Source organism: Benincasa hispida, chromosome 6, assembly GCF_009727055.1.
Source record: "Benincasa hispida cultivar B227 chromosome 6, ASM972705v1, whole genome shotgun sequence".
NCBI classification, from domain to species: domain Eukaryota; kingdom Viridiplantae; phylum Streptophyta; class Magnoliopsida; order Cucurbitales; family Cucurbitaceae; genus Benincasa; species Benincasa hispida.
The window spans coordinates 1,877,784-1,890,884 of NC_052354.1; the positions used below are offsets into that span (position 1 = coordinate 1,877,784).

Sequence of the window (13,101 nt, forward strand, 5' to 3'; positions counted from 1 at the left end):
GACGAACTTGCGATGTCCTTTCCCTTAACCCAATCTCTTTCTGACTTATTTCACAAGACTTGCCACCACATTCATCAGATACTTTTGCACATCTTCACAGCCAGTCCTCAACTTGTATATTTAATTGTTTATTCATTCTATTTTTACTGCAACTTATTTTATCACCGCAATTTATTTTACCGCACTTACTTATCACCGCAATTTACTTTACCACAATTTATTTTATCATCACTTTACTTTATTATCGTATTTTACTTTTCTCAAATCAATTCATTATTCTTTTTTGTTTACCGGTCGCATATATCACATAAATATCGCACTAATCACCGCAATCCTCGTGTTCGACCTCAGATCACTCTGAGAAACTTGCGTTGGAATTATACTTGGTTCCAACGTAAGAAAACTTGTGACATGCATTCTCTACACAAACGCATACTACGAAAGCATCTAAGCATCACCACATATATCATTTAGACGTAGTATCGCATTATCATTATCACAAAGCGCATACACATACATACATACGTCGTCAGTAACCTAATAAGCTGTTTGACGACAACACGACAACGAATTAATTTCCAGTCATCAAAGTCCACTTTGCACCAACTTTTTAATCCTATTGAGGTTGATGTGACCTAACCTAAGATGTCAAAGATGGTCGTTTTCCATTGGAGAAACCTTTGGTCTTTTAGCTGTTGTTGCCGTACTGAACATTTTAGTGTTAAATAAGGCTTTTATGACTAACGACCTTAGTACATATAAGTTACTTTCCATTTAACCATAACCAATCTCCATTCCATTCGTGAAAATAAACACTTTATTCTTAGAAAAGGAGACGGTGTAGCATTGTTCAATGAGACAAGAAACCAAGATTAAGTTCCTCTTAATATGAGGAACTACAAAAACATTATCCAGTAATAGATAATATCTCTTGTCAACAAATAACTTCAGCCTGGCTACAGCAACAGTTGAAACAACCTCACCAGTACCGACTCGAAGAGATATCTCTCCCTGTGGCAACGTTTGCTTGGAACTGAATCCTTGGTGAGAAGAACTGACATGATTGGTAGCACCTGAATCTAGGATCCAGGAAGAATCATCATTCTCTACCAGAAACGTCTCCAAGACCAATAAATCATATTTACTGTCTTGTCTCCTCTTTTGGAGAGTAATGGGATGGAGGTCATTTGCCACGAAATTCGTTTCACACGATTCTTTCCACTGTAAGTAATTGGTCATTTTTAAATGCTTTAAACGGAAATACTAACAAGTTGCTGAAAAGAAAAACACATTGATCTACGTTATGTTATACTCGTTGTAAAACAAAACAACATCCAATATGGTATTAACAAAAGTAACATGAACCCCTTGTGACATCTAGTTTCGCAATGACGCTTCAAAGGTTTAGGACAAAAACCGCCGAAGGGAGATCAGTTATCCCTCATCTGAATTGAGAAGCTCTCAACCAGTCATTAATACCAGAACAACTCTTGCTCCTATATGACTAGCCATCATTGATTTGGCCAAGAGATCATTAACTTACTTAACAATCTCCCGTAAGTGTGACCCGCCATTTTAAGTCCTAGAGGTCCGTCCTAAAAGGCCAATCCTAAGGGAAAAATCCGATTGGGGCAAAACCTAAACCGACCCTATACTTTTCTGGAGTTCACTTTAATATTGACCACTACATAAAACCCATCCGAAGGGGGACGCTCCAAAGGCGACACGAGGGTGTACAGAATGATCTCACTGTTGTGAAACCAATGACAGAGACCATTAAGACGTGTTACACACACCCTTCACCCATTTACTATAAATACTCTCTCCGTCCACCTTGATATTGACTCATGCAAACACCATCCAAAGGGGGATACATCCTGGGCACCACGAGGCCAAGCATGAATCTCATAGTATGAACATACAGGGAGAAACGTGAGTAGAATCATAGACATATCTGATACGCCTCTTCCTCCCACTTAGTATTTTATAACCTAGGGTTTAGCTTACTAAGAAAAAACATGACTAAGGATTTTAACTAAATGACTTTGAGGTTTTTCCAAGAGTAACATTTACCTTGGATAGTTGAACAACTTTTGATCATCATCCATTAAACTCTTTAATAGAATCTTTAACCAAAACGTCACATGCTTGTTGAAAATCTATCTAATTCACCTTTCCAGGTAGGTTCCTAGGTAGAGGTGTTACGTTTCCATCAACTTAAGAACCCCAGCCTAGCCAAAACCCACTTTAGACAAAAGGTCCCTTATAGATAGGTTTACAACAAATTTAATCTTTTATTCAACCAATTTAATCCTATTAAACCGATTTTGAAAGATTAATTTAGGTTACTAAACTCTTTAGAGCCATTTGAACTTAGGTCTATCTCAATCCAATTTTATAACCCTTTTTAAAAAACTTGAGTTCACCCTAAGTCTGCATGCATCTCTGAATTATTAATTTTAGGTCTAATTTCCTTTATAACACTTATAAACGGAAACAACCACAATGCTAAGTTAACACATACAAGACATTCATAATGATTATAAACGGCCTAAGTGTCATGCTCAATGCATTGTCCATTCATTGCTACTTCTTTTATATAACACTTATACAAAACCGCAATGAAACAAACAAAACATGCTTCCATTCACCCTTAGACTATATCAATTATAATAAAAGGATAATGCATGATAATGCTCAATGCATGCAAAATATAACTCTTATATTTCATAATGCATGCCCATGCTTTCAAGTATTTCTTCATGCAATATTATAACATTTATAATACATGATGCATGAATAATTGTACAACCTAAGGTGGGTTTTTAACTATATGACAAACACTTTGACATATAAGCACCGATATCATCACATGTATAAGCAATAAAAGTTGATGAACTGGGTAAAATTGCCTTAAAAACACAAAAGAAAAGCTAACTATTACAAAGACAAGGAGTTCTCCGGTTCAAACAGGCGAACAGGATCTTGAACCGGATGGGCAAAGCATCCCTTCTCCAACCAACCATCGTGTATAAAACACCCCACGATCGTCTACACGATAAAACAAACTCTTTGCTCTATTGCTTACCAGTGCTCCTAGAGCTAAACGATCGTTTAACATTCACATATACGATCGTCCTAGAAATATCCAAGCAATCGTTTAGCTGGTACGACACGATCTTGTAACTTTACAAAGCGATGAAGCCTGAAGTACACAATCACTTAGCGCACTTCGCACGATGCCCACCTTCCGCGGTCAACTAAGCGGCTATGATGTCGCAAAGCACCATCGCCTAAGCGATCGCTTAACTAGTGCCTCCATATCGCTTACGTGTGATCGCATAGGTAGTAACGAAGCGATAAAGCTTGCTAACTACGCGATCGTCTAGTGCACGCTTTCTACTAAACGACGAGCATCGCATGCTTCTACTACGACCATCTATCTCCAGCGCCTACGCGATCGCACAACCAACGCTACGCGATATGGTAATCGATTTACCCCATCGCTTAGCATTAGCTAAACGATCATTAGAAAATACTACATGATCATCTAGAAAAAACTACTAAATGATCGCTTAGTAAAATCCCAACGATTGTTTACCCGAGGCTACACGATCCGACCAATGCTTGGTCTTCTTCTTTGTTGAGAACTGCATCGCCATGTGCTAAAGCTTCATCACGAACGACTCGATGAACTCGAACTTTTTGAATTACAGACTCGATTGCAAGTTAATTTCGCCAAAAACACAGGGGCCTTTACAATTAACACTTTGTAATATCGAAAGTTTGAACAAAAAGTCAATTTAAACCCGAAACTCATCATATTCATCCACAAATGCAGAAAATGGTTAATCACAAATGTAGAAACCCACTGTGACTGAAAAATACGTTCAATTCAGATCTGTAATTTGGAATATTAGAGAATCTGACTCTGATACCAATTGAAGGAAATCAGAAGTGAGATTTCTATGAGCAGCGGAAGAAAGATAATTCCAAATTACAATGATGAATGAACATATATTTATAGTCAACTTCAAACAAGAGGTTATACAATTCATACAGAAATTACAGTATAAAAAACTACAAATGCTCAAAGGGAAAACTATACGAACATTTGCAGATGCGTCTCCACGCTTCGTTGTGCACAACCGCTCAAACAATAGCAACCTTAAATGCTCGATCGACACGACTGCAACACTGCATCGAATAAAGCACGAACACTTCGTGCTCGTCCTCAATGATTGCCTTGGCCACGAACTCTTCAGCAACACGAACGACCTCTAGAAAACCTTGACGGTGTCGAGTTGAGTTTGACACGACCAACAAGGTTACCTTGGTATTCTCGGTGTGAGAATCCAGAGGGTAGGCTCTGTTCAGACTTGGTATGACGCAGACGAATGAGGAAACACCAATCGCATACAGGACTGGGCAAGTGGGAGATGGCGGAGACCTATCATATAGGTCGATGCCCAATCGCTTAGATAAAGCTATGCAATCATCTAGCAAAAGCTATTCAATCGTTTAGCTCGTTCTGTCGCCTACAGACACTACACAATCGTTTACTTAGGGCAAGCGATCGTCTAGGAAAACTATGCGACCATTTAGTAAATACTGCATGATTGTTTAGCTCACCACTGCACAATCGTTTAGCTCGCCCAGCCAACATTTAGTAAATCCGTATTTACTTGACGACTACGTGACTTTCTTTTTCGCGAGAGAGAAAACTCAAAAAACTTTTTCAATCATTTGTAAAACCCCTTTTCAAAATAGAAAAACCACTTTCCTTTTAAACACACGGTTACCATGAATCCAATAACCACCCACTCATTTGATTATTAAAGAAAAAGAATTAATTATCCAATAATTAATATTATTATAAATATAAATGGTAACCAACTTATCATACTATATTTGTAACCTATAGTTTTAATATTTCATCTCATGAAACATATAAACTATAGTTCTTTTTCTATTCCATGGTACTTAATGTAAACTTCATTTACATCAATCCTCTACTAGATATTTCTTATATATCATACTGATTATATCATATATAATCAAAATACCTCTTTTCAATTTGAACATTTCAAATCAACACCAAGAACTGATCCTCAACTGAATCTATTGAGCTACCAAGGGGACCTTATGGACCTGTAGCTCGAAGCTCCAACAGTACGTGAATAACTTACTAAACTCTTTAGTCATGGGATCCACCATCCGTTAACTGTCAGGCATTCCATTAAAGATCAACAGCTGAACTCTTCTTACCATAGATATATTAGGTGTCCATCTTAACCAATGAGCAGTGAAACCCTTCACAGATCGCTCATAAGTACAGTTGGGCCAATAACCATCATGCCCCTATAGATATATTTGTCTCCTTAAGTACCACTGATCACTCTAATGAACATAAGTCCTACTATGACTGAGTCTTCTCTTCCAAAGAGAAGCTATGGCCACTATGTTCAAGCCCCGGAATCAGCCCTTAAGGGAGCAATCTCTCTACTTATCCCTGCTTCGAGAAATGAGTGAATTCCATCTTGTGGATTGAGTTTCCAGCTCCTAGATCAGACAAGTCCTAAAAAAGATAAGCATGTTGAGTTGGCAATCTGGCCACTCTCACCCATACTAATCAAAGGACCACCCTCAAAGGCAGGAGTTCCCAAAACACTCAGGATTGAGGTCGTGTCACCTATGGTCGTTTAGGTATGATGTAAGTATCTAGTATCAACGACATTATATACAGAGTCTAGTCATCTTGTGGTCCAGGTCTTATACAAACTCTTTGTATAGGACACCCCCGCTCGCACGTCTCCACATGAATGGTCAGAATCTACCATCTATAGTAGTTTACAACACTTGCAAACTTCTACAAAGTGGGCCGTATCCGTAGTGTCATCAGGATCAAGTATCCCACCTTAATCCTTATACTACAGACCTATTTAGGTTATCACTTAAGGCATGATCCACTTGTATATTACATATACATAATTAAGTTCACATAAGATAACCAAGGAGCTTTGTTTATTGGATATGAGTAAATGCTAGAATTAAATAACATTTATTTTATTCATTAAACAATTTGTATCTTTACAAAACAACGAGACTCAGAGAGAATTATGACACCAATCCCAACAAGTTGTGATAATGTTTATCAATGATAGACGCGAATAGAAGTCTATCAACATCTGCCGGTGATATAAACTTATAGGATTTTATAATATATAAACATTGATAAAAGTCTATCATTGATAGAGGCTGATAAAAGTCTATTCGTGTCAACAGTGATAAAAACTGATCGGTGTGATGTATGAGATACATCAACTGAAGGATTAATGTAAATGTGATTTACATTAAGTACCATGAAATAGAAAAAGAACTATAGTTTATATCTTTCATGAGATGAAATAATAAAACTATAGGTTATAAATTTAATATGGTAGGTTGGTTATCATATTTATTTATAATAATATTAATTATTGGATAATTATATCTTTTTCTCGAATAACCAATTGAGTGTGAGGTTATTGGTGGTTTCATCGTAACTGTGAGATAAAAGAAAAAAAATGTTTTTCTAAATTTAGAAAATTTGCTAGAGTTGCCATTCTCAGAAAGGAACTCACGATTTGCTGTCAAGTAAGAATTGTATTCACTAAACGATAGCTGAAAGAGAGACTAAACGATCGTGGAGTGACACTATACGATAATTCACTCAGCTGGTTATAGTTAAACGATCGCAAGGCATTTGTTATACGATAGCTTGCCAACTTCTAAATGGTTTTACATTCGTCTATATGATAGACTCTTATCATTTTCCACTTGCTCAATTGTTTACACGATCGCTATTCCTACGATATCTTCCTCTAAACAAGTCCACACAGAGCCAACACTTCTGGATTCTCACACCGAGAATATCAAGGTAGCCATTGTGGTGGTGTCTAACTCAACTCGACTGAGTTCGAGGTTTTAGAGGCCGTTCGCTGAGTTCGTGCTTATTGTTGATCATGCGGTGTTGCGATCGTTATGTTCGAGCATTCGTGTGTTGCTGTCTTGGAGACTGAACGAGCGTTCGTGATCAAGGGAGTTTGAAGCATGAGTCTTCAAAAGTATGTATAACCTTTCCCTTGATCTCATTGTTAAGCATGTTTTAATTTCGTATTGTACATGACCTGTAAGTTTCCATTTTGTGACTGTAATTGTTATTGTTCAATTACGAATGGAATTTGGAACGATCATTCCACTGCTCATGGAGATCCTCATGTCTGATTTCCTTCACCATCCTTATAGTACTAAGAGCATGAGTGAGGGAGGATGCAAGTTAAGAGGGGGAGATTTGGGAGGGAAGGATTAAGAAAGATGGTAGGTGGCAGTTGGAATAAGAAAGGAAAGAGTTTTAGGTATTTTTCTTTTGTTGATCTTTTCATTTTATTCTTTCTTTTCCTTAACTTTTCCTTAACTTTTTTTTTTCCCTTTTCAATGATTTTTTTACTAATTTTTTTTATTTGTTTTCAACTCTTTTTTTTTCTTTCTATTTACTTTTCTTTTTCTCCATATAATTTTTTTAATAATTTTTTGTACTTTCTTTTTTTTCATGCCTTTTTTTTCTTCTTTTTGTTTTTTTTTTATTTGCTTCTTTTCTTTTTAACTTTCTTCTCCTTTTTTTTTACATGTTTCTTTTATTTCTTTTTCCATCCTTCTTTTCACTATTTTTTGGAAGTTTTTTTGTTTCACTTTTGTTACAGGTTTTTTTTTTTTTTTAATAACTTTCTCCCTACTTTAATTTTTTTTTCAAATTCTTTTTCTTTACGGGAGCTCATAACTTGTGTTCCGATTTTATTATCAACAAGAAGCACCATCACACACCAATGTTTTAGAGATGAAGCGAAGCCGTCACACCAGTATTTTGGTTTTCTTGTATGAAAATTATTGTTGTTATTTAATACATTTTGATAAAAATAATTTTGAAAGACTAAATTTAAGATTTATTGAAAGTATAGGGACTAAAATTGGACAATTGAAATTATGGGGACTAAAAGTAAACAAACTTCAAAGTATGGAGGATCAAAATGGTATTTTAACCAAAATAATTAATACATAAATATTTTATGCCTTTGACATGGGTTTAAATGCTCGATATTATTTATGTTCATATTGATTATATTATTTTTTTGTGTTTGATGATTTTTTTTTCAAATATGATGGAAATGTCAATGTCGATCAATGGAAATGTGACACGTCGACATAAACCTTCAGGAGGCGTTTGGGGAAAAAACTATCCTAACACTATAATAACCAACTCCTGTTACAGTAAATACCAATTAGCTATAGTCAACACTATTTCAACCCCGAGTTGTTATAGTATTTACTATTTGCTACAGTTTTTACTATTTTACATTCATCACTTTTTTACTCTTGAATAAATGTTTACTGTTTTCTTCTCAATCTAAAATAGTTTACATCTCAAACACATACTATTATAACCCACTCCAAACACAAACAATTATAACCCAACTATAATAACCTAGAACTATAATAACTAACTTTTTGCCCCAAACAACCCTCAAAGTTTCTTGAAATTTCAATTTTATGTCTAAAAATCGTATAATATAACTAACAGGTCCTGAACTTTCAATTTTGTATATGGTATTGGATATATTATATTTTAAAAAATTAGTTGGTAATTGACTTATGAGATACAAAATTGAATTTATGTCTAACGACATCCTAAAATTTCAAATTTACTTTTAGAAGATTGGTGAATTTAAAAACATACATCAAATAGGTTAAATATTTCTTATATACTAAACTAAAAATTTAAAGATATATTACACATAATAATTGAACGTTTAAGATCTATTAGACACTTCTTAAATTTAGAACCTAAATGAACATAAAATTAAAAGTTTAAATATATTTTAAAGTTTATGAACTTATTTGAAAAGATTAGATAAAAGAATATAGATTAATTAATTTTTATTTTTTTTTGAAAAAAGTAGATGGTTTAAACTATTTTTTCTTTTAGGAAATTATCAAATTTATTTTCTATCCGAATGATTTCTTGAATTGCATGGAGAGTTTAGCCCTATGTAGTTTTTATGGTCTCTAACTATTTTTATTTGTAAGCTAAAACTTAAAAAAAAAAAAAAAAAAAAAAGAATTGGAATTTTGGCTTAATTCTCTTTTTAAACGCATTAAATTAATATGGAAATAATTATCCAATTAACGGCATAAACATCTTATTATTCCTAATATAGTCTTAATTCAACCACATACGGATTTTGAATAGGAAAAGGATTTCTAATAACTGAGGGAAATATTAAGTATATATTCTCCCGTACATCACATCTTTTTTCACATTCAGTCAGTCTCTTTTCTCTCCATAGATCATACTAACCAAGTTCTTCTACTTTTCGATTTTTTCTCTCTAGTCTCAGCTACTAAGATGGCTGGCGGTGGTTTCCAGCTAAGTCCTAATGAAGGAGACGGGATAAAGAACTATCCAGGAGAGCTCACTTGTTACGTGTTGATAACCTGCATTGTTGCTTCCTTGGGCGGGCTAATCTTTGGTTATCTCCGGTAATTATTTACCTCCAAATTTCTTTTACTTTTCTCTCTTTGTTTGTTCTCTCCTCCCCTTATTGTCTTCACTCACTCAATTTTTTATTTTTTTCTTTTGTCAATCAGGTGATGTCACCTCCATGGCTCCTTTTTTGCAAGAATTTTTTGTGAACCCTGAACCCTAATTTCTCTACTTAAGTATGTTTCCTACTGAGACCATTCGTGTATCAGAATGGCACCGTATGAGTCACTATACGGAAGACCATGTAGAACTTCGATATGTTGGAATGAGGTCGGTGAAAGGAAATTACTAGGTCCAGAAATTTTGCAGCAGACATTAGACAGTGTTAAGATTATAAGAGATAATCTTAAGATAGCTCGAGACAGGCAAAAGAGTTATGCCGATAAGCGGAGAAGAGAATTGGAATTTAAAGTTGGTGATAAAGTATTTCTTAAGTTATCTTCGTGGAAAGGAATACTCAGGTTTGGTAGGAAAGGGAAATTAAGCCCGAGGTATATTGGACATTACGAGATAATAGAAAGAGTTGGCCACCAATGGCATATCGGTTGGATTTACCTCCAGAGTTATCTCGTATCCATGATGTGTTTCATGTGACAATGCTTAGAAAGTATGTGCCAGATTCTACCCATGTGTTGCCTGAGAAACCAGTACAGTTGAAAGAGAATTTTTCTTATGAAGAAGAACCAGTGGAGATTCTTGACAGAAAAGAACAAGTCTTAAGGAATAAGACAATCCCATTGGTAAAGATACTATGGCGGAATCATAGCACGGAAGAAGCAACATGGGAAGCTGAAGAGCAAATCAGAAACAAGTATCCGCAATTGTTTAATTGACGGACTTGTAGCAAATTTCAAGGATGAAATTTTCATAAGGGGGAGGTAAATGTGAACCCCGAACCCTAATTTCTCTACTTGAGTATGTTCCCTACTGAGACCAGTATGATGAGTAGGTTGATGTGGAAACTAATGTGTAATTGTAGAGAAAAGGATGAAAAAGTAGAAGAAAAGTGTGAATTTGAAAGCTTGACTTTTGGGAAAAACTTGAAAAATTTGGCTAAGTATAACCTATGCGTCGGAAGCAAGAAAATTGACTAAGTGTTGTCCATGCATTGGCCTTGATCATTTAGAGGTTATTTGGGGTGTTGAAGGAAGCCAAAGTGTGGCCAAGAACAATGCATGTGGCAGCCAAATGTCATGAGAGGTTAGAACAACGCATGTGGCGGCCTCAAGTTGTGCATCCAAGGGCGTTGTACATTGGACACGATGGTATGCATGTATAAGGCCGAAGGCATGCGGCCGAAGGAAATGCGTTGATAGTATGCGGTGATACGAGGGCATACGGTGCAAGGGCATGCGGTGATACGGTGTGAGGCATGCGTCGATGGATGGCATGCGGCGATAGAGGCATGCGATGATGGACGCGACAGTGCTATGCGATGGACGCGGTAGTGTTATGCGATGGTATGCAGTGATGGATGCGATGGACGCGATGGATGTGGCAGTGTAACATTATGTATTGGTGATGTGCTATGCGTTAGACATGTGCTATGTGTTGGACATCAAAGGGCATGTGGGCGCATAGGACAAACTAGTAGTATGCGTTGAAGGAGTGTTGGTCATTATCCTAGTTGAGCGCATAGAGCAAAGGTAAGCCATGCGAAGGAGAACGATATTCGGCCAAAGATGAGCTTGCGAGCATCTAGCTAAGTGACCAAGTTGCATCAATTAGATGCACAAGGAAAGATTGAATGGACGCATGCACCAGTTGGTGGTGTCCGGACATAGGTAGGTTGCGGCAATTGGATGGGCGTATTTGTGGTTAACGCATATGGGATTGGATAGACGCATGCCTCAATTTTAATCCCATTTTTCCCATTGGTTTGGAGACAACATTGGTTTTGGAGTATAGAACATGACCACATTAATATCATTAAAGTTGTCATGTGTTTGGAGACAACATTTTAATGTCAATTTTAATCCCATTTTTCTAGTAATTGACTGATATTAATGTGGTCATGTTCTATGCTCCTGTGTTGTTCAAGACCATTGGTTTTTGAGACAATGCTTCTCTTCTTTCATCTATCATTACTGGTGGTATTAACGTTTAGGCGACTTTTGTATCTGTTTATGGCACCGATAAGTGGGGAAGGAGGATCCTTTTCTTACTTGGTGGAATCATCATATTCGTTTTTCAGGTGAGTATATTTTTTCTTTAGCTTCTTTAAAGTTTTCTTTAATTATTAAACTAATGAATGTTATTTCTTGTTCTTCAAAAGCATTTTCTTTCTTGATTGTATTGATTCTAATAAAATTGTATTGGTAGGTTTTGGTGGCTGTGTTTATTTCTTGGAAATTTGGAGTTTCTGATGAGGTCGCTTATCTACCCAAGTGGTATGCGGGTGTCGTGGTATTGTTCATATTTTTTTATGTTCAAGCCTTTGCATGGTCTTGGGGACCTCTGGGATGGTGGTTCCAAGGGAAATTTTTCCACTTGAAATCCGATTAGCTACTCAAAATGTAACAGTCTCAGTGAACATGTTCTTTACCTTTTTGATTGCTCAAATCTTTCTCACCATGCTCTACCATATGAAATTTGGTTTGTTCTTTTTCTTTGCTTTTTTTATGGCGTTGATGACTCTATTCATCTATTTCTTCTTGCCCGAGACAAAAGGTATTCCAATTGAAGACATGTCATGTGTTTGGAGACAACATTGGTTTTGGAGTAGATGTATGCCTCAAGAACGTGCTAAAGTCCATCCCCAAGTTTAGGATTTGAAGTCCAAACCCTTATAACTTGCACTATTTTTTTTTTCCTTCTATAGTCTTAGTATTTGTTTACCATGTTAGCCTTTTATTATTATTATTATTGTTATTTCCAAACTTTTACTCTTGTATATGGTTTTATTCTCATGGAATAAAAATTCTCTTCCAATTTTAATTCCTCTTTTCTCTGTTTTTAATGCCACCCTAAATTTATGGTGTTTTTCAACTGTTGAATAACATAATGCTTAGAATTGAATTCAAAAACTATTTTGCTCTGTAATTCTCAAATAGACTTTTATTTATTCAAAATATTTTTTCTCAACAATTGTTCCTTTTTAATAAAAAGAAACTTGACAGTTTGAATAAGACGAAATATAATAATTTTTTTTAAAAAAAAATCGAATAAATCAAATTCATCCAAATATGTTTAATATCGATATCAAATTTATACGAATTGAATGAGTTAATTAATTAATTAAAAAACGAAATGATTAATCCAAACACTGAAAGACAAGAAAATATCAAGAGAAACTCAAATATAAAAATGAGCAAAAAGACGGGGGGATAAAATCCGATCTATAACAATATATAATGCTACTATTTTTAAAATACAGTTTGCGTTTTACTAGTTTACCTTTTGTGAAATATTTTATTTACATGATATACCACCTGAAATATTTTATTTACATGATATTTTAAAATAGTTATAGGTTAGAAATTGATGGTGATGAAATATCAGCATCTTTATTTTATGAAAAT

General features: G+C 35.3%; 1 pseudogene; it reads left to right on the forward strand.

Moving 5' to 3' along the window:
* The first annotated feature begins 11,540 nt into the window (after nucleotides 1-11,540).
* LOC120079883 lies at nucleotides 11,541-12,348 on the forward strand (annotated as a pseudogene).
* The last annotated feature ends 753 nt before the right edge of the window (nucleotides 12,349-13,101 follow it).